The sequence below is a fragment of the Echinops telfairi genome, unplaced genomic scaffold (genome assembly GCF_000313985.2).
Source record: "Echinops telfairi isolate 266 unplaced genomic scaffold, ASM31398v2 ScPeMD7_2;HRSCAF=8, whole genome shotgun sequence".
Classification (NCBI taxonomy): Eukaryota; Metazoa; Chordata; class Mammalia; order Afrosoricida; family Tenrecidae; genus Echinops; species Echinops telfairi.
Genome location: NW_022103898.1, coordinates 34459440 through 34471822, shown reverse-complemented (window position 1 = coordinate 34471822; position 12383 = coordinate 34459440). Strand labels below are relative to the sequence as shown.

Sequence of the window (12383 nt, the reverse complement as noted above, 5' to 3'; positions counted from 1 at the left end):
TAAATGATTTGGCCTATGTTATGGACAGACTCTAGTGTAGATGGTACCAAGGCTTGCTAATTCTTAGCCCACCGCTGTGGCCACCCTACTTCCCGCCCTTTTAATTCAGTGAGCACTCAAAATTGCTTACAGTTTTTGTTTGATTGACCTTTTCACGACTTGATAGCGGAATCGAGTTTTCCATTACAGTAAGTGTCAGTTATTGGTATTTTGCAGCATGGCCTTGTTTGGAGCTGTCTGTCATTTCGTCATCCGGAGGTGAGTTTCGGAAAGAGCAGATCGTTTATTTATTTCTCCACCTCTCTGTGAGGACGAGATTGTTCCCTGTGATTAGCTATCAGAAAGAACACTGCGTTCTAATTCATTTCGTTGTCAAGGTGCCCTTCTTGCCTCACCAGACAGTGAATCACTCACCCCAAGGAGATTTCTCTCCAGCCATTGCATTCGCGGATGAGGGTTGACACGGGGCCACAGTTGTTGGGCAATCAGGTTAACTTTCTCATGCCCACCAGCTGCACAGATGAACTTGATGTCCGCAGCCTTAAGCATGCTGTGAGATCATAGGGTTCACAGCAGAGCTTTCCTTTTTCTTTTTTTTTTTTAATTTGGGTGAAAGCATACAGAGCACATTCGCTTCCCATTCAACAGTTTAAAAGGCTACGTTGGTTGCAATTTCCTCAATGTAACAGCCCTCTTCCCGCTTCCTCCCTGTCTCCATTCACCCCTGTGTCCTGCTCCCTGCACCTTTTGAGCTTTGCTTTGGAGCAAATACTGCCAGTTTGGTCTTATCTGGTTGATTTAGATTTTACCAGGAGTACTTTCCTCCCGGGTGTCATAGTCTTGTTTATTGTTGGGCTAAAAGTTGAGCCCCAGAGGTGGCCTTCGAGCCACGCTTGAAGGGTATCTGTGGGCCCTCATCTCAGGGGTTCCACTGTGTCAGACCAGTAAGTGTTAGTTTGGGTTTTCTTTTTCCTTCCTCTCTCTCTCAGGACTTTCTATTGTGATCCTGATCGGAACAGTTGGCAAGGATGACCGGGCACCACGTAGTTCTGGTCTCAGGGGAGTGGATGCTGTAGCTCATGTTGTCCACTAGTTCTTTGGGCTAATGGTGGGTTTCTTCCGTCTCTGATGTTCTTCACTCTTCTTTGCTCTGGATGAGGAAAGAGCAATAGCTTCAAGTAAGATGGCCACTTCAAAGATTTTGAGAGTCCAGTTTGCAGCATGGTCCTTGACCTTCCTTTAGTCATCATTTCCCTTCCTTTATACTCACTAATTACACCTCATTATTTGGTGTAAAGAAGCTCCCCCTTTCTTATATTTTATTCATTCATTTGTTTTCATCCCTAAATCCCAGATCCCACAATCCCATAGTTACCCAAACCAATCAAACTCATGGCCATCGAGTCTATGCCATCTCACAGTGAGCCTGTCAGAGAGGGTAAAACTGCCCCTGTGAGTCACCAGGACTATAACTCTTTACAGGAGTAGAAAGGCCTTTCTTTCTCTTGCTGAGCATCTGGCAGTTTTGAACTGCTGATCTTGTGTATCATAGCCCAATACATAGCCACTGTGCTACCACCTAACTCTTCTATAATTCCTGTTATATCTTTTTCATTTGTAAATAGTATTATTGTGAACATTAATTTTCATTTGAATTGTAGGTCACATTATAATCCTTCCTTTCTAATGTTGCACAGTATTCCTTTTGCACCCCATTATCATGTATTTACCTATTTCGCCTGCCCCTAAACCCTAGGAATGAGCTGTTAGGTGGCTTCTATCTACTTTTCCCAACAATGTCACCATATGTAAACAGCCTCATACCTGACCCCTCATAGGTCTGAATGATAGTTTTTCTTAGAGATATATAGCCAGAAGCAGAATTGGGTTATAGAGTATAGTAGTTTTGCTAGCACAAGTAATACACCTTTGCATATATAGTCTTGTGCATGCCCCTGTATGGATCTCTTCCAGAATTTTCCTTGGATAAATATGTCTATGAGCAAGATTGTGTAATATACTCAATGTCACCCCACATTGTCAACTTGCTTTCCATAATAGCTGCTGCTATTTATTCATTTCCACCATTAGTGAATAGATTTCTTGCCATCTCCACATTGCAGCCCAGACACAGCAGTGCACAGCTTTCTGTGCCCAAAAAGGGATTTATCTAACATTGTTGTTTCTCTTTTTCATTTCTTAAATTCCTGAGTTCAAGCATCTCTTAATACGCTTGCCTTTGTGTTTCCTCTTACTTGAAATGCCTATTATTTGGAATAAGGACCTGTATACTTTTTCTTATGGGAGTTCTTATCTGTTTCTTACTGGCTTTCAGGAGTGCTTCTTAATAATCTAGATAGTATCTATTCCCTGTAAGTATTACACATTGTGTGTATCTTACCCGGTTCTGCTTCTGTCAGTTTTTATCAAGGATCCTGTCATTGAACAGAAGTCCTTCATCTTGATGCACTAAAAGTGTGTGCCCTCTTTGTTCGAATAACCTGGCATTCTGTGATGCACACCCTCCCGACACAATCACTGAAAACAAAAGGGTGCATAAGCAAATGTGGGGAAGAAAACTGAGGTTGCCTGGCTATCAAAAAATATAGTGTCTAGGGTCTAAAAGGCTTGAATTTAAACAAGTGGTCATCTAGCAGAGAAGCAACAAGCCCACATGGAAGAAGCACACCACCGCGATCATGGGGTGTCAATCAGATCAGGTAGCAAGCATCAGAAGACCCAAAACAAGCAAACAAACAAAAAACATATTGTTGAGAACGAGGGACGTCGGAGCAAAGACCCCAAACCCGTCTGAAGACAATAGGGCATCCCCTCACACAAGGGTCACAAGGATGGGATGAGTCAATCAGGGCACAGTATAGCACCGATGAAACACAAACAAGATTCCTCTGGGTTCTTGGAGGCTTCCTCACCCCCTACCATCATGACCCCAGTCCTGCCTTTCAGTTCTGGTTAGGCTGGAGCATGTACACTGGTACAGATAAGAGTTCACAACACATGGAATCTAGGTCAGATAAACCCCTCAGGAACAAAAATGGGAGTAGCGATACTAGGAGTGTAGGGGGATAGTGGGGAGAAAGGGGTCGATGCATTACCCCTCCCAAGGGGTGAGGAACAACAGAAATGTGGGTTAAGGGAGACAGTGGTAGGTGTAAGATATGAAAATAATAATTCATTGTTTATGAAGGGGTCACAAGGGTGGGAGAGGGTAAGGGGAGGGAGGGGAAAAGGAGGAGCTAATACCAAGGTCTAAAATAGAAAGTAAATGTTTATAAAATGATGATGGCAACATATGTAAAAATATGCATGATACAATTGATGTATGGATTATTATAAGAGCTGTAAGACTCCCCAATAAAATGATCTTTTTTGAAAAAGTGAGTGTCTTATGATTTGTTCTTTGGGGGGTTAATTTTTAAAGTCCTTTCCCATCCTACATCACAAAGATATACTCCTGTATTATTTTCCATTAATTTTACAGGTTTATCTTTGACATTTAATCTACCTGGAATTTATCATTATTTATGGAATTTATCACTATTTAATTTTCTTTGGGTAATTTAGTTAGTTTTTCCTAGTATAGGGAAAAATTATTCCTTCCCTATTATAGAATTTTAATTGTCATTACAATGGTTGTCCCTATGTATCCCTCACCCAGAGCCTTACATGATCCTCTATTTATTTATTTAAAATCACTTTATTGGGGGCTCGGACACCTCTTATCACAACCCATACATCCATCCATTTTGTCAAGCACATTTGTACATTTATTGCCATCATCATTACCAAAACATTTGCTTTCTAGTTGAGCCCTTGGTATCAGCTATTCATTTTTCCTCTCCCTCCATGCCACCTCTCCCTCATGAACCTTTGATAATTTATAAATTATTATTATTTTGTCATGTCTTGCACTGTCCAATGTCTCTCTTCACCCACTTTTCTGTTGTCTGTTCCCTCAGGGAGGGGTTATATGTAGATCCTTGTAATCAGTTCCCCTTTTCTACCCCACCTTCCCTTTACCTCCTGGTTTCGTCACTCTCACCACTGGTCCTGAAGAGTTCTTCTGTCCTGGATTCCCTGTGTTTCCATTTCCTTTCTGTACCAGTGCACATCCTCTGGCCTAGCTGGATTTGTGCAATCATGATAATTTGAGGTGGCGGGGGTGGGAGTGGGGGTGGGAAGCATTTAAGTGTGGGAGAGCGGGGAGGAGGTGACTGGAGTAGATGAAGGGCATAATGCTGTTGTCATTCATGTAATGGCCACAGAGATCAGGGGTGGGGGTGGGGTGGGGTGGAGAAGGTGAAATGGAGGAATAAGCAGAAGGGTTCAGCCCCTCCAGTGGATTCTTGGTTTCACTATGGTAGATGTGTTTGTTAGAATATGTTGCTGCTTTTGAAATTGGTGATTTTTAAATTTACTGACACTGTTGTTAAGGAGTTGTAGAATAGATTCAGGATTTGTATAAAGGGAAGTATCTTGTCACCATATTGTTGTTAGCTGCCCCTGACTCATGGCAACACTTTGCACAATGGAATGAACCATTTTGGTCCATAGGATTTTCATTGATTAGTTTTTGGAACTAGCTCACCAGGCCTTTCCTCCTAGTTTGTTTTAAATAGAAAGCTTGATTGGATCTTGTTTAGCATTACAGCAATATGCTTATAGATGAGTGGTGGCTGCATTGAGATTTTGTTGTGATTGGTAGATACCATTGAGTGGGCCTTGAGACTTAGAGACCCTGTATATAGCAGAAACACTGCCAGGTTCTGTGTCATCCTCATAATCATTGCTGTTTGAGCCCATTGTTGCAACCACTGTGTCGATCCATCTCATTGAGGGCTTTCCTCTTTTTGCTGACCCTCAGCTTTACCACATCTGATTTCTTTCTGCAGGGACTTGAGAGCATATCCTGATAACATATTCAACGTACTTGAGACAAGGTCATGCCATTCTTGCATTCAAGGAGCATTCTGCCTTACTTCTTTCAAGAAAGGTCGGTTTGTTCTTGGTACTTCGCCAACATTGTGATTCAAAGGAATCGGTCCTTCAGTTTTCCTTATTCGTTGTCCAGCTTTCACATGTATATCAGACAATTGAAAATACCAATGTTTGGGTCAGGTACACCTTCCTCCTCAAAGTTAAATCGTTTTTCTTTTTTTCCCCCAAAGTGAAATCTTTGCTCTTTAATGCTTTATAGAGGTCTTTTGCAGCAGATTTGCCTGATGTAATATATCATTTGATTTCTTGACAACTACTTTCCATGGGCACTGATCAAAGATCCAAGTACAATGAAATCCTTGACAACTTAAAACATTTCTGTTTTTCCTGATGCTAATGGTCCAGTTGAGATTTTTATTTGATTATGTGGAGGGATAATCCATACTGAAGGCTATATTGCCTTTAAACATCAGTAAGTATTTCAAGTTCACTCCATTTTTCAGCAAGCAAGATCATGTCATGTCCATACTGCAGGTGGTTAATGAGTCTTACTCCAAGCATGATCCACTATTCCACTCACATAGTCCTTCATCTCAAATTGCTTGCTCAGGATACAGATTCAATAAGTACGGTCAAAGGATACAACCCTGGACCACACCTTTCTTGATCTTAAATCATGGAGTATCCTCTTGTTCTGTTCAAACACTTGACTCTTGTCTTTTGTATAAATTCCACATGAGCACAATTAATTGTTGCGGAATTCCAATCTTTGTAATGTTAATAATTTTTGACACAATCAAATACCTTTGCATAGTCAATGAAACACAAGTAAAAAATCCCTGGTATTTTTGGCTTTCAGCCAGGATTCATCTGATTTCAGCAATGGTATCCTATATCCTTTTCAGATCCTGACTTAAATTTCTGAACGTTTCCTCTTGATATACTGCTGCAGCCATTTAAAAATTATTAATGATATTGTTCAATAATTTTCACATTCTGTGGGATCATCTTTCTTTGAAATGGGCACAACTTTCAGTTGAATGGTCAAGTAGTTGTCTTCCAAATTTCTTGGCATAGGTAAGTCTGGGTTGCATCCATTTATTGAAATATCGTAATTGGCATCTATCAGTTCCTGGCACCTTGTTTGTCAGCAGTGCTTACGGTGGAGCCTGAACTTCCTTCTTCAGTACTATTGGTTCTTGATCGTACGCTACTTCCTGAAATGGTTGTGTGCTATACAATTCTTTTTAGTACCGTGACTCTGTGTATTCTTTCCATCTTCTTTTCATGCACCCAGCTTTGTTCAGTATTTTGCCCATCGGCTCTTCCAATATTGCAACTCAAAGCTTGAATTTCATCTTCAGTTCTCTGAGCTTCAGAAATACCAAGAAGGTCCTTCTCTCTTGTGTTTCTAATTCCAAGTCTTTGTATATCTCCTAATTATACTTGACTGTGTTGTCTGGAGCTGCCCATTGAAGGATTCTATTAAATATCTGTGTCTCTTCTGGTATCTGTTTTCATCTTTTCATTCTTTCTTTCAAATGATCTTCATTTATGATGTCATCCCAATTGTTGTTGGCCCTCAGTGGCCAATGAGTCAAATATACTCTTGAGATGCTTTATAAATTCAGGTGGGATTTGTCATTTGGTTCAAGATTGTAGTTTGACTCTCGTGGATTTGTTTTAATGTTCTTCAGCTTCAACCTGAACTTGCATAAGAGCAATGAATGACCTGTTCCACAGTCAGCCCCTGGCCTTTTACTGACTTATGATATTGAATTTTTCATATTCTCTTCCTATAAATATAATAATTTTGATTCTTGTTTTTCCATCTGGTAAAGTCTGTGTCTAGTCACCATTTGTGCTGTTGAAAAGTTGTTGGTCATGCAAAATTCTATCATGTAATCACCAGCATTTTTTTTCCTATTGATAAGGCCATATTTTCCAGTTACTGTTCTTTCTTCTGTGTTTCCACTTTTGCATTAAGGGGAGGGAGGGATGTTGAAAATTTAATGGAAAAATTCCATTGTTTTAAAATTTGCTCATGAACTTCCTGAAGCCCCCTTATAAAATCACCAGAAATTTTCAGTGCATCTTGATGGCACATTTGATCAATTTCAAACTGTAGAAGTTGGTAAACAGCTTTATTTTTTTTTCTTATTTGGCTTTAATGATTGGTATAAAAGGATCCCTGTGCATGGGAATGCATGCCATGGCAATGAGAGTGAGAGTGAAAAGCAACAGATCTACTTGGCTAGTCTGCTGTCATGCTAGTGTTGTCCTTCAGCATAGATCCTGACATTTTCTTTTGGACAGTGAGAGATGATTGCAACACCATTCCTCCTTAATTTTTCACTCTTAACATAGTAGACCATTTGTCTATCTGAGTCAAAATGGCTTGCGCCAGTTCACTTCAGCTCAATAATGTCTAGGATATTGATCTTTATGCATTTAATTTCATTTTTGACAACTTCTAATTTTCTGATATTTCATACATTTTACATTCTACATTCTGATTACTAATGGATACTTGAGGTACAAAGTAGTTCCTTTCTGCTTAGGAATTTCTGCTTTTTCAAACTGGGATGGACGTTAGTGCCACAGTGTCCAGTGATTTTTAACCAGGGTTAGTGCTGCTTCACCCTCAAAGTTGCGGTATTTATGTGTTCAGGGTAGGGTAGGGCATGACTTAGTAATCAGAGTCCAAGGTTGCTGAAGGTTCTATAGTGTACGGGGACAACCATGAATAATGGATTGCCAGATTATCACCCAAACCACTCAAACTTGGATGATTTGGGTTCTCATGTGTGTATTACCTATACCAATAATTTACATATTTCTTTCTGAATTCCTTCTTATCTTTTTCTTTCATTCATGGGTTTGAAAAATTACTTGTATTTTTCCTAGTCTCATTATAATAGAAATCTCACTATTATAATGCAAAATGATTATCCTTATACCACCTGGTATCATCTTGCATACCACTAGTGGGATTCATAACAAGTTTTTGGAAACAGTTGCCACATGGTCATGTTGAATTCATGTACAGCTTGACCTGATTTTAGGTAGGGTATCCTTGGGAGTTGAACTAAGTCCTTAGGACAGTGGTTCTCAACCTATGGGTTGTGACCCCTTTGGGGGTTGAGCAACCCTTTCACAGGGGTCGCCTGATTCATAACAATAGCAAGATTATAGTTATGAAGTAGTAATGAAATAATTTTATGGTTGGGGGTCACCACAACTTGAGGAACTGTATTAAAGGGTCGCGGTATTAGGAAGGTTGAGAACCACTGCCTTAGGACTTTTATTTTGTGTGTAAGCAGAATTTTTGAACTGATAGGACCCTGTGACGATGCTTCTCCAGAAAGAGGTCAGACAGCATAAACAGAGTTATTATTGCTCTTTGTGTGTAAGGTTGTCCAGTTGGAAGGACTTGGTTTGTTCTTAGTGGCGTAAAGCTTCTGTGCCAGTGATCTTTGCCCCAGCCGCTCGCAGACTGCTGGCCATCTCCCAGTTATGCGGCACTACTCACAAGGGCTGTGTGTCCCTGAAACTATGGAGGAATAAGAACGAATTCTGTCCTCATTTCTAAATAATTGGCTCAAAGTGCATGTCCCATTAACAGTTGGCCAGAAGGCAGAAGGAATGATGACAGAGTGTAGCAGAATAAAAGACATCCCTTTCCCAGCACTCAGATGAACCAAACAGCAGTTCAAAACAAAAACAAACCTAGCTTTAAATTCAATAGCAGCAACCAACCAACCAAACAAACAAACAGAAAACTTCATACCATGCACTTTGAGAAGTGTTAGGAAAGGGAGGAAACCTCTCACCCTGGCCCCACAGAAGAAATCTAGAAAAGAATATAGTTCCGAGGGGAAAACCTGGTAAAGGAGGCAAGTGACCATCTTGGTAAATGTCAGGAAACAGCATTGGCAGAGGTAGTGTCCCAGGGCAGGCTATCTCCCCAGTCTGCGGATTAGGGCAAAGAGATGCCTGGAATGCTGAATTCTGACTCAGCAGAGTGGGCTAGGAGACATTTAACTGACTTATAGAGAGAGGGTGGGACATGCAGTGGTGGTAGGTCCTGCCTTTCCTCCATGGCAGGATCCTCAGGCTGCAGGAAAAAATGGATGAAAAGAAAGATTCAAGCTCAAATTTTAATGCAGAGGGGAAAGGCACCTGGTCGTATTAATGGGAGGAGAGTATCAAGGATATAGGAACCTGCTGTAATAGTGCAAACAGCAGTTCTACCCAGAGATGCTCATGTCGAGTATGAGCAAGAGCAGCTAAGTGTCATGACAGCTATATGAAAATGCTACAGCAAAGGCATTGTGTTAGGCAGGGTTCTCAAAAGAAACAAAACCAGGACACTTATGATTATATGTATATAAAAGGATAGGTTTATACAATGAGAAGGAATCTAACGGCTAATTACTCCACACAGCAGTACAGAGGGCTCAGTTCAACTCACTTTTATGGAACAATTACTATACTGAAGGTCCTTCAATTCACTGGGGTTGTTGGTCCAAGGTCAAGAAAGCAGACAGTGCTGTCTGTTCTAAAGCAAGACAGACAGACTAGGCCCACAGGCAGCAGGCAGCAGGGTGGGGCAGCAACCATCATTCGTGCAGGAACATAGCAAAGCAGGCCCCTGTGGAGTCTCGAGCTCTATCAATGTATGCATGGTGGCATGATCCACCAGCAATGTGGCAAAGCAGGTCTCCAAGGAGCTTCAGGCTCTCATGATGCATCAAGCCTACACAATCCATGGGTTGTCTTGTCCCACAGGTAGTGCAGCATGTGGTTGAGGCAATGAACCTGCTCAAGCAGCAGCACGCTGGTCTGAGGACAAAGGAGAAAGGAAGACAGGATACTGATCTCGGAAAGCATTTATCTCCTTCACCCTCTGTGTTAGACCAGGTTGACTAGAGAAACAAATCAACAGTTTCTGTACTTGTTATTCAGTGATACTGCTCACATTCTTCTTCTTTTTAATCATTTTATCTAGGGCTCTTCCAGCTCTTATAACAATCCATAAATCAATTATATCAAGAGCATTGGTACATATGCTGCCATCATCATTTTCAAAACATTTTCTTTCTACCTGAGCACCTGGTATCAGCTCCTCCCCACCCTACCCCCTTGTGAACTGATAAATTATAAATTATTACTGTTTTCATATCTTACACTGTCTCCTTTCACCCATGTTTCTGTTGTTGGCCTCCCTTGGGGTGGGGTGTGTGGGGGGTTATTTGTCAGTCATTGTGATCGGTTACCCCTTTCTCCCCCTTCTCCCTCACCTTCCATCTACCCTCATGGTATCGCTACTCCCATTACTGTTTCTGGGGGATTTATCTGTCCTGGGTTCCATGTATCAAGAGCTCTTATCTATACCAGTGTACACATTCCTGTCTAGCTGAGTTTGTAGGGCAGAACTGGGGTCATGATAATGGGGGGTGGGGGTGGGGGGTAGGAAGCATTCAAGAACTATAGAAATGTTGTGTGTTTTGCTGGTGCTATACTGTACCCTGGCTGGCTCGTCCCTTCCTTGTGACCCTTCTTTGAGGGGATGCCCATTTGTCTACAGATGGGCTTTGGGTCTCCACTCTGACCCCACATGTTTGCATCAGTGTGATTGCTTTGGGTCGTCTGACACCTGATACCTGATCCTGTCGACACCTCATGATCACACAGGCTGGTGTGCTTCTTCCATGTGGGTTTGGTTGCTTCTCTGCTAGATGGCCGCTTGTTAACTTCAAGACATTAAGACCCCAGATGCTATAACTTTTAATAGCAGAGTACCATGAGCTTTCTTCATGACATTTGCTATCCACCCTTTTTGTCTTCAGCCATTGTGTTGGAAAGGTGAATGTTACAGAATGCCAGGTTATTAGAACAAAGTGTTCTTGCATTGAGGGAGGACTTGAGTAGAGGCACAATGTCCATCTGCTACCTTAATACTTAACAAATAAATATATGTGCATAGGCCTATATTCCTATTGTTATATGTTAATATATTTACATTGTACATGCCTATATTTATACCTCTATAATTGTCTTTTACCTCCTAGTTCTTTCCTCTATTTCCTTTAACTTTCCTCCTGTCCCAATATCATATTCAACCTTCATTCTGCCCTCAATAATTCCTCTCAGCTCCACTACCCTTGATTGAACCCATCCAGGCGTTCTATACCCTCCTCACCATCCATTTTAGAGCTCTTGTTGTTCTGTTGTCCCTGGGTTTGTTGGCTACCCCCCTCCCTTTCCCCCACCTCCCCCTCTCCCTTTCTGCCCCCCCAGGAACCATCGGTCCCGTTGTTTTCTCCTAATATAGATAAACATGGAAAAAGAATGTTACAAAAAGGAAGGGTGGCTATAAGGGGCTATAAATAGTGATAGGTCTATCTGCTGACCTTTATGTATGTTTTCCAATCAAGTCTGATGAGATGCCAAGCCCTTCCCTCCTGCTCTGAGTCTGAAGTCTATTTTTGGGATTCCTTGGGGACTTCCTTGCTTTGTTCCCCTTATTGCTCTGTTGCGCTCCCTTTGAGTCTCACCCTGGTGTGGCAGGCTCAGACTGGGTATAATTTGTGCACTGTGTCTCCAGTGCTGTCCCCTCCAGTGCTGTGGGTCATTGAGGGGACATCGTGTCCTGTGGTGGGGCCAGCTCTATGGTCTTCTCTGTTGTTTGGCTGCTCTGAGCAGGAGTGTGGTCCTCCAGGCTTGGTGAGCCAGGAGCTAGCACGCGCTCGTGCGCTCTCTCTCTCTCTCTCTCTTCTCTCTCCCTCTCCCTCTTAGTTTGCTCCTACATGGTCTGGGCAGACCTGCCACTCACCACTCTCCCCAGGCTGTATCTTCAGTGCTGTCCTCTGTAGGGCAATCTCTGGGGAGGGGGTCGGTGTAGCTGAGGTTGGGGCTGGCCTGTAGACCTCTCTGTTAGTTCCCTGCTTCATGCCAGTGGAGTGCCCTCAAGCCTTGGCTTACTAGGTTGACTGCTCACATTCTTCAACCATTGCTCACCTACTGAGTTGTGTTTTTCTCATTAACATAAACTCACTGCCCTCCACCCCCACTATGGAATCTTTCAAGTGTCTCTTGTCAACGTGATCCTTTATAGATAATTCTAAAAGAGCATCAGGCCCAAGGTCAACTTGCTTTACTAGTTAAGCTAAACTACTGATTGGCTTTAAGAAGACATAAGGGGCTACTTTTTGTTTGAAGTATAAAAGGTATTGCTAGGCCACAGTTTTGTGAGTTCATCCAGAAGGTGAGATTCTGTTCTGCAAATCCCCCCTTTTAATTTCTTCCATAGAATCTTTGATCAAACAGCCGGGTTTTTTTAAATCAATTTATTGGGGCTCATACAATTCATCACAATACATAGATCAATTGTGTAAAGCACATCTATACATTTGTTGCCC

At 41.9% G+C, this 12383-nt stretch overlaps 1 protein-coding gene across 1 annotated transcript in view; it reads left to right on the top strand.

Moving 5' to 3' along the window:
- CRADD (CASP2 and RIPK1 domain containing adaptor with death domain) overlaps positions 1-12383 on the top strand; it is a 235296-nt gene that overhangs the window by 215543 nt on the left and 7370 nt on the right. The gene's annotated exons all lie outside the window — the stretch shown is intronic.